This window comes from Emys orbicularis, chromosome 1 (assembly GCF_028017835.1).
Source record: "Emys orbicularis isolate rEmyOrb1 chromosome 1, rEmyOrb1.hap1, whole genome shotgun sequence".
NCBI classification, from domain to species: domain Eukaryota; kingdom Metazoa; phylum Chordata; order Testudines; family Emydidae; genus Emys; species Emys orbicularis.
Window position 1 is genome coordinate 100,914,989 of NC_088683.1, and position 18,399 is coordinate 100,933,387.

Below are 18,399 nucleotides of genomic sequence, written 5' to 3' on the forward strand. Positions count from 1 at the left end.
TGGGGACCTCCCTGTTACTGTGTGAGCTAACAAGAGTTGGGACCTGTAACACACACTCACCAGCAGGTTGTGTGTGTGTGTGCGCGTGCGTGTGTTTGGAAATTCAGCATAATAAGGCATGATTTCATTCATTCACTAAGGATGTTAGGGCTGAATCTGGAGCAAAGAGCAAATGAGGGGGGCAGTTTTTGCCTCCCGTAGGCTGGGACTCTCAAGGACCAGTATGGTCCCTTGTGCATGTTAATTCAACCCTCAGGATTGCTCCAACTTGCACTTCAGCTGCAATGACCCCTCTGAATCACTGTGGTAGTGTAGAAGGGCTAGCGTGTTAGGGTATGTCTACACTTACCGTAGATTGACGCTGCGGCGATCGATCCACCAGGGTCGATTTAGCAGGTCTAGTGAAGACCAACTAAATCGACCGCAGATTGCTCTCCTGTCGACTCCAGTACTCCACCGGAACGAGACGCGTACGGTAAGTCGACGGGAGACACAAAGAGAGAGAGAGAGAGAGAGACTAACAACCAGATTCACAAAGGTAGTTAGGTTCCTAAAGATGCAAATAGCTGCTTACGGGGAGTTACAAAAGCACCCAGGTGAGTTAGAAGCCTAAATCCCATTGACTTCAGATCAGGCCCCAGTAAGGTAATCAATGGGGATGGGAGTCAGCTGGAAAATAAGTAGAGGAAAAGGACAAAGTATTTTGACTGCATTATCTATAGGGAAATAGCAGTGAGCAGAAGCAAAGGCCTCATTCAGACAAGAAGGGGGCAGAGCAAGCCCTTTTTGTCATGAGAGCCTCAGTTCCTGCGCAAGACCCAGCCATTCCACATCTTCGCTTTTTCTGGTTCTGGGACTGTAAAGAAGATACTATAAAATCAGCAGCTGGGATTTCTGTGCAAAGAAGGAGCATCAAACAGGATTCCTCCCTCTGTTTTCTCGGTAATTTATCTGAGAGCTACAGACATCTGTTTGGAAAGCCAAGGGGGTGGGGGAAAAACATGAGGGATTTGGGCTAAATTCAGCACATTGTGGAAAAGGCGCACCTGGCCTGCCATTTGTTATGTTCTGTCTTCTCTCCCTTATGATTTATATTTTATAAACCCTTTTTGTTGTGTTTTTCCCGTCCCCTCCTTCTGTTCCAGTTTGATCAGACGGTAAAGGTTCAAAGTGTACGCCTGTTACCTTAATTAAAGTCATTCTCCCACCACCCACACACACACAAGGGAAGATGAATTGGAAATCCCCAGGCGGCTCCTCCGTGGGCAAAGTTAGACACAAAATGGAAAACTGCATTAAGACAAATTCCCTCTGCTAATTGCTTTTCCTCGATGCTGCAACTATGTGCTGTAGAGACAGCACTTTTCCATGCTCAGAGATTTGTTTTACCGTGGTCAATTTGGTACACACATAGCTAGACCAATGACACTAAGTGGGACATGTCTCAGAGATTTTAGCTGTTGGATTCCCATTAAAGTTAATGCAGCTGAATTGCCTGTGTAAACCCCACCCCCAGTCATTTCCCACTGCTTTGAAATCGTTGTCTCCACCTGCCCCGGTGTGTGTGTGTGGGGGAGGGGGGGAAGGACAGGGAAAGAACAACTGCAACATGGATTGACCTGCGGGCTCTAGGACCCTGCAGGGTGGGAGCGTCCCAGAGCTTGGGCTTCAGCCCAAGCCCGGACGTCTACACCTCAATGAAACAGCCCTGCAGTCCAAGCCCTGAGAGCCTGAGTCAGTAGGTTTTTCTTTGCTGTGTAGACACATCTAGTATTTCTGAACTTCCCTGAAGGCATTTTGATCACCTCAGAATAGTCTCTGGCTGAAGCTGAGGGCTGATGATGCTCTGGCAGTTTTCTTCCTGAGGAGCAAGCCATTATATGTAATAAAGCTGTTTGCTGGTAAAGCTTATGGGTTGTCTCCCTCCCCCAACCAGAGTATCCAACAGTCGTGACACGGGTGGCAGGATTGTGGAGGATCTCAGAGCAGGGAGAACTGTAATACTGTTTTGCATTGAGAGATACAGTATCCTCAAGTGGTCTCTATTTGACTATACAGTACAGTATATCACAAGGATCTGCAAAGTTAACATGCAGGTCTAATACAGAATGTATGCGGACAGTTATAAGAAAGGGAAGCTGCTACTACAGCTGGGCTGAGCTGGAGCAGTGGTGCACATTTATATAAGCACTTACCAGGGTCTCAGGGAAACACAGAACCTGTCAGTGCTCAGTGCTGGAGTTGAATTAGTTCATATGGTTGAGACTCTGGTTTAAAATGTATGCTATTGCTTCATTGGAGAGAGGTTGAGACTGCGTTTTGGATAGCATGGTGTATTTAGTTATGTAATGGTTATGTCTTTGTTTTCAGTTCACTGTACCTTTAAATTGCTAAGGATTTTGCTGTCTGCAGTGACAGCCAGCCGCTCATTGCCATCTGTCAGAGGCGATAAACACAGAGCTCCTGCACTGGGACTTGACTTTAGTTCTTTCTTGGGTTTGCTAACATTCACGGTATTCTGACTCACGTCTGTTTGGTCTTTGAGCATGAAGCAACACGACAGACACCAAAGTAAAACGCCCTGGATTTACTGCAGTGGGGAAGTGCTACAAGCCTGCATGAGCCATTGCAGACAGGGTTAGTGCTGGAGCAGGAAAGCAGTAGAGTCTGGTGTGGTGCTTCTCTGCTGCCAATGGAACTACTGTCAAGCCCAAGGGTTCAAAATTCAGGAGACAGTCCGTTCATTTCCAATCTGAAATGCACACAGACCCTAGCACTGGTGTATGCATTCTATCCACCCCGTATGCATTATGGCACCATTGCAAGTAGCATTATGTTCTGACATGAACAGAACATGGAGAAGATTCTGATTAGCAAACAGGGAGCGCGGCATGAAACTACAACTTCAGACTTGGCCACGGCAGCCCCTCTCATCAGCAGCTCCCCCTCCTGCTACCTTTGTTCCTCATCAGAATGGTCTATTGAGTTTTTTAGCTATGATTTCAACGGTGGGCAACCTAGCCTAGTTTCAACCTTAATTTACACAGAAATAGGACGCAGCAGACATCTATAATTCTACAACTTTATTATAAACCAGCTGTATAACGTTGCCATCTGCAAAGCTGGGCTGCAGATGTGCGAGTGTGAAGTCAGGCCTGTGAACTATGCCATTCATGACAACTTATGTACGATCTGTAAATTGACTAAAGCTGCCTTGCAGTTAAGGCAAAGAATTACAGGCCAGATCCGAGAATCTTTATTGACTTCAGTGGAACAATGCTGGTTTCAGGAGCTCAAAGATCATAGAGGTTAAAGAAGGAGGAGCCCCATGAGATCATTGAGTCCATCTCCTGGGTAAGGACATATCAGATAGTACAGTGATAGGAACCAATGCTAGATCTTAGGTTCTACCCCGACTGATCTTTTGGCTTTCTGTCTAGTGCTGCTATAAGCTGAGGCCAACTGCTCACAAGACCCCCCTGTAGCAGGGTGGTCACCCCAGCCCTGCCCTGAAGGGCTTAAAACAGCCCTGGGAGAGGGCTGGGAGCGGGGAGGGGAAGCTAGGCTGATTGGGAAGAGGGCTGTGGGCCAGAAGCTGGGATACCCACTCTCTCTAGCTCCCTAGAGAGAGAGAAGGGCTGGCTGCCTGGGAAGCTGAGGAAGGTACCTAGGGTGGAGCAGTGCTGGGGAAGGGCAGAGGGAGCTGGGCCCACAAAAGGGTACTAGGGCTGCAGAGGGGCAGCCCAGGAATAGGCAGAGGCAGCTGGTCTAACCCCCCCTTGCCGATGATGAGTGGGTTACAGACTGCTGTCTGCCCCAGTGAGCAGGGGCTAAATGGAGACTGGCAGTAGCCACTGAGGCAAGGTGGGGATAGGGGGTTGGGGGATCCCCTGGGAGGGGAGACCCAGAGTGAGGGGGTACTGTGGTGGGCAGAACCCCATGGCAAAGGGCACCTGGTTCTGGGAAGGACACGGGGCCAGCAGCAGGTGAGACACCAGCCTGCAGAGGGTGCTCTGAACTGGAAAGAGCTAATTCCCTGGACAACCAGCAGGAGGCGCCAGACCGGTGAGTCGTCGCCCCGCCACACCCCCACACATACAAACAGAGGGCACCCTCAGGAGCCTGTACAAATTTGTAGTAAAAAGCAGAAGGGCAGCAGTCCTAATGGAGATTTTTTTCCCTTCACATTTTTATTTCTAGAGGTTGCTTTTCTCTGTAAATGTACATGATATTCTGGGGTTTGCCAGCTGCTTCAGAGAATCTGCAAATGAAAAGGGCCACCCTTTAACACTGGAAAAGGTAATCTACAAGTGCTAGGCAGATTCCCTATGAAGCAAGGGATTGCTTTATATTTTAATTAAAACATTAAAAATTGCTACTTCCCTTCCCAAGATTTCCAGTGGAACAACCTGACTTTTCAATTCCCAGTCCCATGCCTGGCTCCCCAAACAGGGATGGTAGAGCAGTCTGTCATTCAAGGGATAATTCCCTTCCTTCACAGGCAGTTATGATAGAATAATCATCTATTACCGCTTCAATTCCCTAACCCCCACCTGGCTCGCTCAAGCAGCTACAGTGGATCAGTCTGTCACTGCAAAACTAATTCCCAATCTTTCCATGACACCCTTAGTTAATGTCAGATGTAATTAATTAATAATGATGTAATTAATTAAAATAACACTGGAGCCCAATGGCCCAGAAAAGATGGCCATGAGAATAATGATAATAAAAAAAGAGAAATGGGGTAAGGAAAAATAACCCAAAAGGAAGATGACTAGGATAGAGTTACATGGAGGGTGGGCTGATGGATAGGCCATTGTACTAAATACCTTGGCTCTAGTCTGCAACTGGATGACTGACATTTAAAAGAGAGCAACAAGTAGAAAATAAAGAAAATGTACTTTCACTGTATGTAAGAGTATGTGGAAGTATGGGTAATAAGCAGGAAGAACTTGAAATGCAAGTTAATAGTTGGAATCACAGATTTGGTGGGATAATACACATGACTGGAATATTGGTATAGAAAGGTACAATTTGCTCAGGAAGGACAGGCTGGGAAAAAAGGGAAGAGGTGTTGCCTTGTGTATCAGAAATGTATACACTTGGACTGAGGTTGAGATGGAAATAGGAGACAGACTTGTTGGAAGTATCTGGCTAAGGATAAGAGGGGTAAAAAACCCAAGGATGATATCCTGGTAGAGGTCTACTACAGACCACCTAACCAGGAAGAACAGGTGGATGAGGCTTTTTTTAAACAGCTAACAAAATCATCTAAAGCACAGGACTTGGTGGTGATTGGGGACTTCAACTACCCAGACATCTGTTGGGAAAAGAACACAGCAGGGCACAGATTATCCAACAGGTGCTTGGAATGTATTGGAGACAATTTTTTATTTCAGAAGGTGGAGAAAGCTACTAGGGGAGAGACTATTCTAGATTTGATTTTGACAAATGAGGAACTAGTTGAGGATTTGAAAGTGGAAGGCAGCTTTGGTGAAAGATTATAAAATGGTAGAGTTTGTGATTCTAAGGAATGGTGTGTGTGGGGGGGGAAACAGCACAATAAAGATAATGGATTTCAAGAAGGCAGACTTTAGCAAACTCAGGGAGTTTGTAGATAAGATCCCATGGGAAGCAAATCTAAGGGAGAAAACAACTGAAGAGAGTTGGCAGTTTTACAAAGAGACATTATTAAGTGCACAAGAGCAAACTATCCCACTGCATAGGAAAGATAGGAAGTATGGCAAGAGACCACTCTGGTTTACCCAGGAGATCTTCAATAATCTGAAAATCAAAAAAGAGTCCTACAAAAAACGGAAACTAGGTCAAAATTACAAAGGATGAATATAAACAAATAACACAGGTATATAGGAAGAAAATTAGAAAGGCCAAGGTACAAAATGAGATCAAACTATCCAGAGACAAAGGGTAACAAGAAAATATTTTACAAATATAAGCAAGAGGAAGACCAAGGGACAGGGTAGGCCCATTACTCAGTGAGGGGGGAAACAACAGAAAATGTGGAAATGGCAGAAGTGCTAAATGACTTTTTTGTTTTGGTTTTCACCAAAAAGTTTAGTAGGATTGGACGTCTAACATTGTGATTACCAGTGAAAATGAGATAGGATCAAAGGCTAAAACAGGAAAAGAACAAGTTAAAAATTACTTAGACAAGTTAGATGTCTTCAAGTCACCAGGGCCTGATGAAATACATCCTAGAATACTCAAGGAGCTGACTGAGGAGATATCTGAGCCATTAACGATTATCTTGGAAAGTGATGGAAGACGGGAGAGATTCCAGAGGCCTGGGAAAAGGGCAAATATGGCACCCGTCTATAAAAAGGGAAATAAGGACGACCTGGGGAATTACAGACCAGTCAGCTTAACTTCTGTACCTGGAAAGATAATGGAGCAAATAATTAAGCAATCCATTTGCAAACACCTAGAAGATAATAAGGTGATAAGTAACAGTCAGCATGGATTTGTCAAGAACAAATTGTGTCAAACCAACCCAATAGCTTTCTTTGACAGGGTAACAAGCCTTGTGGATAGAGGGAAGTGGTAGATATATATCTTGACTTTAGTAAGGCTTTTGATACCATCTCATATGATCTTCTCATAAACAAACTAGGAAAATACAATCTAGATGGAGCTACTATAAGGTGAGTGCATAACTGGTTGGAAAACCATTCCCAGAGAGTAGTTATCAGTGGTTCACCGTCAAGCTGGAAGGGCATATCAAGTGGAGTCCCACAGGGATCAGTTCTGGATCCAGTTCTGTTCAATATCTTCATCAATGATTTAGATAATGGCATAAAGCATACACTTATAATGTTTGTGGATGATACCAATCTGGACGGGGGTTGCAAGTGCTTTGGGGGATAGGATTAAAATTCAAATTACACAGGCAGAACTGCAGGGTCACAATGCATGGATGAAACGATGGTGTAAGGAGGAGGGGTTTAGATTTATTACGAACTGGGGAAACTTGGGAAAGGGGGAGCCTATACAGGAAGGATGGGCTCCACCTAAACCAAAATGGAACCAGATTGCTGGCACTTAGTTTAAAAACTGCTCTATGACCTATTTAATTTTAAGGGCTGGGGGAAAGCCAACAGGTGAGGAGGAGCATGTGGTTCGGACAGAGACATCCCTTAGGGGAGGATTTATTAGTGGAGATTCTCTATGTCCTAGTAGGGAGGAGAGGATGGAAGATGATAAAATACAGGTAGGATCTGATGAAAAATAGTCAAATGAAAAAGAGTCCCATTCAATCACATCATGTAATGGCGGACAGCTATAAAGTGACAATTTTTAAAAGTACTTATATACAAATGCTAGAAGTCTAAATAATAAGATAGGTGAACTAGAGTGCCTCGTATTAAATGAGGATATTGATATAATAGGCATCACAGAAACTTGGTGGATTGAGGATAATCAATGGGACACAGTAATACCAAAGTACAAAATATATCGGAAGGACAGAACAGGTCGTGCTGGCGCGGGAGTGGCACTATATGTGAAAGAAAGCATAGAATCAAATGAAATAAAAATCTTAAATGAATCAAACTGTTCCATAGAATCTCTACGAATAGTAATTCCATGCTCTAATAATAAGAATATAATAGTACGGATATATTACCGACCACCTGACCAGGATGGTGAAAGTGACTGTGAAATGCTCAGGGAGATTAGAAAAGCTGTAAAAATAAAAAACTCTAATAATGGGAGATTTCGACTATCCCCATATTGACTGGGTACATGTCACCTCAGGATGGGATTCAGAGATAAAGTTTCTTGACACCTTAAATGAGTGCTTCTTGGAGTAGCTAGTCCTGGACCCCACAAGAGGAGAGGCAATTCTTGATTTAGGCCTAAGTGGAGCACAGGATCTGGTACAAGAGGTGAATATAGCTGGACCACTTGGTAACCATAATATAATTAAATTTAACATCCCTGTGTTGGCGAAAACACCACAGCAGCCCAACACAGTAGCATTTAGCTTCAGAAAGGAGGACTACACAAAAATGAGGAAGTGAGTGAAACAGAAATTAAAAGGTACAGTGCCAAAAATGAATTCCCTGCAGGCTGCATAGAAACTTTTTAAAGACACCATAATAGAGGCTCAACTTAAATGTATATCCCAAATTAAAAACATAGTAAAAGAATCAAAAAAGTGCCACCGTGGCTAAACAGCAAAGTAGAAGAAGCAGTGAGAGGCAAAAAGGCATCCTTTAAAAAGTGGAAGTTAAATCCTAGTGAGGAAAATAGAAAGGAGCATAAACTCTGGCAAATGAAGTATAAAAATAAAATTAGAAAGGCCAAAAAATAATTTGAAGAACAGCTAGCCAAAGACTCAAAAAGTAATAGCAAAAAATATTTTACGTACATCAGAAGCAGGAAGCCTGTGAAAGAACCAGTGGGTCACTGGAAGATCGAGGTGCTAAAGGAGCACTCAAAGAAAACTAGGCCGCTGAGGAGAAGCTAAATGAATTCTTTGCATTGGTCTTTGCTACTGAGGATGTGAGGGAGATTCCTACACCTGAGCCATTCTTTTTAGATGATAAATCTGAGGAACTGTCCCAGATTGAGGTGTCAATAGAGGAGGTTTTGGGACAAATTGATAACTTTAACAGGAATAACTAGTCACCAGAACTAGATGGTATTCACCCAAGTTTCTGAAGGAACTCAAATATGAAATTGCAGAACCACTAATTGTGGTATGTAACTTGTTGCTTAAAACAGCCTCTATGCCAGATGCCTGGAGGATAACTAATGTGACACCAATTTTTAAAAAGGGCTCTAGAGGTGATCCCAGCTATTACAGGCCAGTAAGCCTGTCTTCAATACCGAGCAAACTGTTTGAAACTATAGTAAAGAACAGAATTGTCAGACACATAGAGGAACATAATCTGTTGGGGAAGAGTCAACATGGTTTTTGTAAAGGGAAATCATGCCTCACCAATCTACTAGAATTCTTTGTGGGGAATCAACAAGCATGTGGACAAGGGGGATCCAGTGGATATAGTGTACTTAGATTTTCAGAAAGCCTTTGACAAGGTCCCTCACCAAAGGCTCTTAAGCAAAGTAACTTGTGATGAGGTAAGAGGGAAGGTCCTCTCATGGATCAATAACTGGTTAAAAGTTAGGAAACAAAGGATAGGAATAAATGGTCAGTTTTCAGAATGGAGAGAGGGAAATAGTGGTGTCCCCCAGGGGTCTGTACTGGGACTAGTATTGTTCAACATATTCATAAATGATCTGGAAAAAGGGGTAAACAGTGACATGGCAAAATTTGCAGAGGATGCAAAACTACTCACAATAGTTAAATCCAAAGCAGACTGCAAAGAGATACAAAGGAATCTCACAAAACTGGGTGACTCGGCATCAAAATGGCAGATGAAATTCAATGTTAATAAATACAAAGTAATGCACATTGGAAAATCCCAACTATCCATATAAAATGATGGGGTCTAAATTAGCTGTTACCACTCAAGAAAGAGATCTTGGAGTCATTGTGGATAGTTCTCTGAAAACATCCACTCAATGTGCAGCGGCAGTCAAAAAAGCAAACAGAATGTTGGGAATCACTAAGAAAGGGATAGATAATAAGACAGAAAATATCATATTGCCTCTGTATAAATCCATGGTACGCCCACATCTTGAATACTGTGTGCAGATGTGGTCACCCCATATTGGAATTGGAAAAGGTTCAGAAAGGGGCAACAAAAATGATTAGGGGTATGGAACAACTTTCATATGAAGGGAGAGTAATAAGATTGGGACTTTTCAGCTTGGAAAAGAGACGACTAAGGGGGGATATGATAAAGGTCTATAAAATCATGACTGGTGTGGAGAAAGTAAATAAGGAAGTGTTATTTACTCCTTCTCATAACACAAGAACTAGAGGTCACCAAATGAAATTAATAGGCAACAGATTTAAAACAAACAAAAGGAAGTATTTCTTCACGCAACGCACAGTCAACCTGTGGAACTCTTTGCCAGAGAATGTTGTGAAGGCCAAGACTATAACAGGGTTCAAAAAAGAACTAGCTAAGTTCATGGAGGATAGGTCCATCAATGGCTATTAGCCAGGATGGGCAGGAATGGTGTCCCTAGCCTCTGTTTGCCAGAAGCTGGGAATGGGCAATGGGATGATCACTTGATGATTACCTGTTTTGTTGATTCCCTCTGAAGCACCTGGCATTGGCCACTGTCAGAAGACAGGATACTGGGCTAGATGGACTTTTGGTCTGACCCAGTATGGTCGTTCTTATGACATTAGGAAAAACTTTTTGTCAGGGTGGTTAAGCACTGGTATAAATTACTTAGGGAGGTTGTGGAATCTCCGTCATTGGAGATTAAGAGCAGGTTAGACAAACACCTGTCAGTGATGGTCTATATAATACTTAATCCTGTGATGAATGCAGGAGATTGGACTAGATGACCTCTTGAGGTCCCTTCCAGTCCTACAATTCTATGAAAATGTACATTCAGCATTGGAATTTTTGATGAGTGATCATTAGTGCTAAAATTGGGGAGCATTTCATTATTGCAAATAATTGCATGAATACCCAGTGCCAGGCCAAATACTCATAAAAATAGCATGCCACAAAATCCAAGTTGGGATTTTTATCCATGAAAATGTTTGAAAGTCAATTTTAAAAGTTATTTACTGTACAACCAGCTGCAATGATAGAATAAAATACATTGGCAATTTGCATGTGATCAGCAGGGTAGGTGGTGTGTGTCTGTGTGTATAGTGGCATGTGTATATTGTAAACTGATTTGCAAGATAAATGTCAAAGTTTTGTGTAGCATGTTCTATGGGATAAAGAGGGCATACTGTGGTATTAGGGTCTTGTGTGTGATAATAATGAGGTTTATCTGGCCTAAGGAAGTGTGTGTATGTTTGCATCATGTGTGGTAATGACAGAGCATGGGAATGTGGGTTTATAACAGAGGTGAGAAAAGCCAGAGTCTGCGTGAAGATATGCAGCTTACATATTATACAAAAGAGATTTAGTGATTATATCATTCATGAGGTTTTTGCAAGCTAATTTCCTTGCTGCCTTTCACAATTTGTTATTCCGTTTCCATGGCTTCATGCTTGGTCAAGAGATGGAACATTTAAAACCACCAAAATAATCCGGGAGTCTTCAAGCAACAACTGTTTGTGGTGTTCTATTTGACCGTGATGTCCAGAGGCAGAAGAAGACAAGGAAGAAAAGAGACGCATCAAAGTTGTTCTTCCCTGTGGTGGGAAGAACACCTCAACTGCCCAACACTGTGGCCTTTAATTTCAAAAGGGGAAACTATACAAAAATGAGGGGGTTAGTTAGACAAAAGTTAAAAGGTTCAGTGACTAAAGTGAAATCCCTGCAAGTTGCGTGGGCCCTTTTTAAAGACACCATAATAGAGGCTCAACTTCAATGTATATCCCAAATTAAGAAAAACAGTAAAAGAACTAAAAAAGAGCCACCGTGGCTTAACAACCATGTAAAAGAAGCAGTGAGAGATAAAAAGACTTCCTTTAAAAAGTGGAAGTCAAATCCTAGTGAGGCAAATAGAAAGGAGCACAAACACTGCCAACTTAAGTGCAAGAGTGTAATAAGAAAAGCCAAAGAGGAGTTTGAAGAACGGCTAGCCAAAAACTCCAAAGGTAATAACAAAATGTTTTTTAAGTACATCAGAAGCAGGAAGCCTGCTAAACAACCAGTGGGGCCCCTTGACGATGAAAATACAAAAGGAGCGCTTAAAGATGATAAAGTCATTGCGGAGAAACTAAATGGATTCTTTGCTTCAGTCTTCACGGCTGAGGATGTTAGGGAGATTCCCAAACCTGAGCTGGCTTTTGTAGGTGACAAATCTGAGGAACTGTCACAGATTGAAGTATCACTAGAGGAGGTTTTGGAATTAATTGATAAACTCAACATTAACAAGTCACCGGGACCAGATGGCATTCACCCAAGAGTTCTGAAAGAACTCAAATGTGAAGTTGCGGAACTATTAACTAAGGTTTGTAACCTGTCCTTTAAATCGGCTTCGGTACCCAATGACTGGAAGTTAGCTAATGTAACGCCAATATTTAAAAAGGGCTCTAGGGGTGATCCCGGCAATTACAGACCGGTAAGTCTAACGTCGGTACCGGGCAAATTAGTTGAAACAATAGTAAAGAACAAAATTGTCAGACACATAGAAAAACATAAACTCTTGAGCAATAGTCAACATGGTTTCTGTAAAGGGAAATCGTGTCTTACTAATCTATTAGAGTTCTTTGAAGGGGTCAACAAACATGTGGACAAGGGGGATCCGGTGGACATAGTGTACTTAGATTTCCAGAAAGCCTTTGACAAGGTCCCTCACCAAAGGCTCTTACGTAAATTAAGCTGTCATGGGATAAAAGGGAAGGTCCTTTCATGGATTGAGAACTGGTTAAAGGACAGGGAACAAAGGGTAGGAATTAATGGTAAATTCTCAGAATGGAGAGGGGTAACTAGTGGTGTTCCCCAAGGGTCAGTCCTAGGACCAATCCTATTCAATTTATTCATAAATGATCTGGAGAAAGGGGTAAACAGTGAGGTGGCAAAGTTTGCAGATGATACTAAACTACTCAAGATAGTTAAGACCAAAGCAGATTGTGAAGAACTTCAAAAAGATCTCACAAAACTAAGTGATTGGGCAACAAAATGGCAAATGAAATTTAATGTGGATAAATGTAAAGTAATGCACATTGGAAAAAATAACCCCAACTATACATACAACATGATGGGGGCTAATTTAGCTACAACGAGTCAGGAAAAAGATCTTGGCGTCATCGTGGATAGTTCTCTAAAGATGTCCACGCAGTGTGCAGAGGCGGTCAAAAAAGCAAACAGGATGTTAGGAATCATTAAAAAGGGGATAGAGAATAAGACTGAGAATATATTATTGCCCTTACATAAATCCATGGTTCGCCCACATCTCGAATACTGTGTACAGATGTGGTCTCCTCACCTCAAAAAAGATATTCTAGCACTAGAAAAGGTTCAGAAAAGAGCAACTAAAATGATTAAGGGTTTAGAGAGGGTCCCATATGAGGAAAGATTAAAGAGGCTAGGACTCTTCAGTTTGGAAAAGAGAAGACTAAGGGGGGACATGATAGAGGTATATAAAATCATGAGTGATGTTGAGAAAGTGGATAAGGAAAAGTTATTTACTTATTCCCATAATACAAGAACTAGGGGTCACCAAATGAAATTAATAGGCAGCAGCTTTAAAACAAATAAAAGGAAGTTCTTCTTCACGCAGCGCACAGTCAACTTGTGGAACTCCTTACCTGAGGAGGTTGTGAAGGCTAGGACTATAACAATGTTTAAAAGGGGACTGGATAAATTAATGGTGGCTAAGTCCATAAATGGCTATTAGCCAGGATGGGTAAGAATGGTGTCCCTAGCCTCTGTTCGTCAGAGGATGGAGATGGATGGCAGGAGAGAGATCACTTGATCATTGCCTGTTAGGTTCACTCCCTCTGGGGCACCTGGCATTGGCCACTGTCGGTAGACAGATACTGGGCTAGATGGACCTTTGGTCTGACCCAGTACGGCCTTTCTTATGTTCTTATGTTCTTAAAACATTGTGGAACTAGCACTACATGTGCTCAATTCATTCAGCTCAGTTGCCAGCTTCTGGCACTTTCCTTTCCTCAGCTGTTCGTTATCTCTGAGAATTCTAGCTTGTTAAGGCAAGGACTGGGACCCCATCAGTTTTGCCTGTCTGGCATCTAACACTTTATGCACAATAAAATAATAATGATAATAAATCATCTTAATGTCTCCAACTCATGATTTTATTGCAAGTCTGGCAATATTTGCTGTTTTCCTTAAAGGCCCAGCTCCTGGAATCATGAGCATCTCGCCTTTCAATGAAAACTAGAAAAGCTGGAAAATAAGTAAACCCTAGGGGGTCAGAAAACAGAAGTCAATATCAAGAACCCACAAATTTGTTATTTTTAAAAAGCTTGTGATTTTTTCAGAGGTGCTGGTATGATATACAGGGTGCATCCAAGCACCCCGATGCACAGTCTCTTTTGGAGTTCCCCGTGGGGCAGTGCACATAGTCTTTATCTCAAGGCCACGTGCGGTTTGCATATTCTGTTCTCAAGGTGGAAAGAGCAGTTAACAGATGTAGGGCAGGGACAATGCAGGTCCTCCCACAATAATGTCACTGCCCCTTACATATAGTACAATCACTGCATCTCCCTGGCACTGCCTGAGTGACCATGAGCCCACAGGCTCCCCACTGGGTGATCCCGCTTTCTTAGTGGAGGGGTGTCAACCACTTCCACAGACACTTTAATTTCCTGTTCTGAACTTCACAGACACCATTCAGGATGCTTTTTGCTACTTCTCCTGAAAGCTGGCACCTTCAGACTGTGCTACATGCATTTAACCCGTCCTCCTTTTAGTTGACTGCAGGATCTATTTAAAATACCCAATATAAACCTGTTGTGTTGGAGTAAGTTAAGAGTCAGGAGGCGAAGTCAAAAAAAGGAACATTTTTATCCGGAGAGATTAATTCAACTACAGGAGCAGGAGGAGCTAGAGTGTCTTCTATGCAGGAGAGGCCAGTTTAAAGAAACTTCATCTACCAATGCTGCCCTTTGGATAATAAGTAACAAGTTTGCTCGTGTATCTCTTTAGAACACACCCTCATTGGCTGGTCAGTAATAACTAAGGTGGGACACTTACCTAAGAACTCCTGAACCGGAGCATACTAGATAGTCAGCTCTTTGGGCCAGGACCATCTTTTAGTTCTGCATTTCTACAGCACCGAACATAATGGGCTCCTGGTGCATGATTAGGGCTCCTAGGCGCTGCCCCAATACTACTACTAATAAAGGAGAACTGAACCTAACAAACCAACCAGGGGAAAAGGGTGTTCTGCCTCGTTTAGATAAGGAGGAAAATTAGTTTCCCTAGGGTAACCGCTGTAGGCGACACAGAGATACACGGTTGCGATTCCCCAAGTGCAGTGATAAGAGGTTGTTTAGCAGAACTTCACCAGAGGCATTTACAGAAGAAGCTACAATGACACTAGGCTAGCGTTTAATCCATTTATCAAAATGCCTGCGGTTCCCACGAAGAGGTAGGTGAAACAATAAGTATTAGAGCTAGCTGGACGACTGCTTTTGTTACAAACAGACACGATTTTCTTCTCACTTGCACTCATGTAAATCAGGAGTTACTCTGTTGAAGACAATAAAGTTACACCAGTATAAAACTGGTATAAGTGAGATGAGAATCAAGCCCAGTATTTGTGACAGATGTAGCCCCTTTTTGGTAAAAATAACAGGAGTACTTGTGGCACCTTAGAGACTAACAAATTTATTAGAGCATAAGCTTTCGTGGGCTACAACCCACTTCTTCGGATGCATATAGAGTGAACCATATATTGAGGAGATATATATACACACACATACAGAGAGCATGAACAGGTGGGAGTTGTCTTACCAACTCTGAGAGGCCAATTAAGTAAGAGAAAAAAAACTTTTGAAGTGATAATCAAGATGGTTCAGTACAGACAGTTTGATAAGAAGCAAGTGTGAAAATACTTACAAGGGGAGATAGATTCAATGTTTGTAATGGCTCAGCCATTCCCAATCCCTATTTAGCCCTGAGTTGATTGTGTCTAGTTTGCATATCAATTCCAGCTCAGCAGTCTCTCGTTGGAGTCTGTTTTTGAAGTTTTTCTGTTTTAAGATAGCCACCCGCAGGTCTGTCAAAGAATGGCCAGACAGGTTAAAGTGTTCTCCCACTGGTTTTTGAGTATTATGATTCCTGATGTCAGATTTGTGTCCATTAATTCTTTTGCGTAGAGACTGTCCGGTTTGGCCAATGTACATGGCAGAGGGGCATTGCTGGCACATGATGGCATATATCACATTGGTAGATGTGCAGGTGAACGAGCCCCTGATGGTATAGCTGATGTGATTAGGCCCTATGATGATGTCACTTGAATAGATATGTGGACAGAGTTGGCATCGGGCTTTGTTACAAGGATAGGTTCCTGGGTCAGTGTTTTTGTTCAGTGATGTGTGGTTGCTGGTGAGTATTTGCTTTAGGTTGGGGGGTTGTCTGTAAGCGAGGACAGGTCTGTCTCCCAAGATCTGTGAGAGTAAAGGATCATCTTTCAGGATAGGTTGTAGATCTCTGATGATGCGCTGGAGAGGTTTTAGTTGGGGGCTGAAGGTGACAGCTAGTGGTGTTCTGTTATTTTCTTTGTTGGCCCTGTCTTGTAGGAGGTGACTTCTGGGTACTCGTATGGCTCTGTCAATCTGTTTTTTCACTTCAGCAGGTGGGTATTGTAGTTTTAAGAATGCTTGATAGAGATCTTGTAGGTGCTTGTCTCTATCTGAGGGATTGGAGCAAATGCGGTTATATCTTAGAGCTTGGCTGTAGACAATGGATCGTGTGGTGTGTCCTGGATGGAAGCTGGAGGCATGTAGGTAAGTGTAGCGGTCAGTAGGTTTCCGGTACAGGGTGGTATTTATGTGACCATCGCTTATTAGCACAGTAGTGTCCAGGAAATGGACCGCTTGTGTGGATTGATCTAGGCTGAGGTTGATGGTGGGATGGAAATTATTGAAATCATGGTGGAATTCCTCAAGGGCTTCTTTTCCATGGGTCCAGATGATGAAGATGTCATCAATGTAGCGCAAGTAGAGTAGGGGCGTTAGGGGACGAGAGCTAAGGAAGCGTTGTTCTAAGTCAGCCATAAAAATGTTGGCATACTGCGGGGCCATGCGGGTACCCATAGCAGTGCCGCTGACTTCTTAAAACTACAATACCCACCTGCTGAAGTGAAAAAACAGATTGACAGAGCCATACGAGTACCCAGAAGTCACCTCCTACAAGACAGGGCCAACAAAGAAAATAACAGAACACCACTAGCTGTCACCTTCAGCCCCCAACTAAAACCTCTCCAGCGCATCATCAGAGATCTACAACCTATCCTGAAAGATGATCCTTTACTCTCACAGATCTTGGGAGACAGACCTGTCCTCGCTTACAGACAACCCCCCAACCTAAAGCAAATACTCACCAGCAACCACACATCACTGAACAAAAACACTGACCCAGGAACCTATCCTTGTAACAAAGCCCGATGCCAACTCTGTCCACATATCTATTCAAGTGACATCATCATAGGGCCTAATCACATCAGCTATACCATCAGGGGCTCGTTCACCTGCACATCTACCAATGTGATATATGCCATCATGTGCCAGCAATGCCCCTCTGCCATGTACATTGGCCAAACCGGACAGTCTCTACGCAAAAGAATTAATGGACACAAATCTGACATCAGGAATCATAATACTCAAAAACCAGTGGGAGAACACTTTAACCTGTCTGGCCATTCTTTGACAGACCTGCGGGTGGCTATCTTAAAACAGAAAAACTTCAAAAACAGACTCCAACGAGAGACTGCTGAGCTGGAATTGATATGCAAACTAGACACAATCAACTCAGGGCTAAATAGGGATTGGGAATGGCTGAGCCATTACAAACATTGAATCTATCTCCCCTTGTAAGTATTTTCACACTTGCTTCTTATCAAACTGTCTGTACTGAACCATCTTGATTATCACTTCAAAAGTTTTTTTTCTCTTACTTAATTGGCCTCTCAGAGTTGGTAAGACAACTCCCACCTGTTCATGCTCTCTGTATGTGTGTGTATATATATCTCCTCAATATATGGTTCACTCTATATGCATCCGAAGAAGTGGGTTATAGCCCACGAAAGCTTATGCTCTAATAAATTTGTTAGTCTCTAAGGTGCCACAAGTACTCCTGTTATTTTTGCGGATACAGACTAACACGGCTGCTACTCTGAAACCCCTTTTTGGTGATAACGTTGTTCAAGGACCTAATCCTGATCCCATTTGAATATATAAATGATTATTCTTCAGTGTTTGCCTGAGTAGTTTGGACAAGCAGTTTTCAGACTTGGAGCTGTTTGCATGCAACCATTCCCTTTTTGGTTATGTCTACACTTGGAGCGGCGGAAGGGGGAGGGGGGGAGTAGGGTCTGATTCCCAGCACGCATAGATCTACTCACAGTAGCTCTCACTGAGGTAGTGCACTAAAAATAGTAGCGTAGCTGTGGTAGCATGGGCAGCGGTGACATGGCATAGCCACCCCAAGTACATATCCAGGATCCGGGGGAGTTTGTACTTGGGGCAGCTAGCCTGTGCTGCCTCTCACTGCTGCCTGTGCTACTGCGGCTGTACTACTATTTTTAGTGCACTAACTCATCAAGAGTTAGCACGAGTATGTCCATGCGAGTCGAGAATCATGCACCAAGAGTTGTGTGATTGGTCAGCTAAGTCACGCACTATTGTTTCTGATCCCTGAT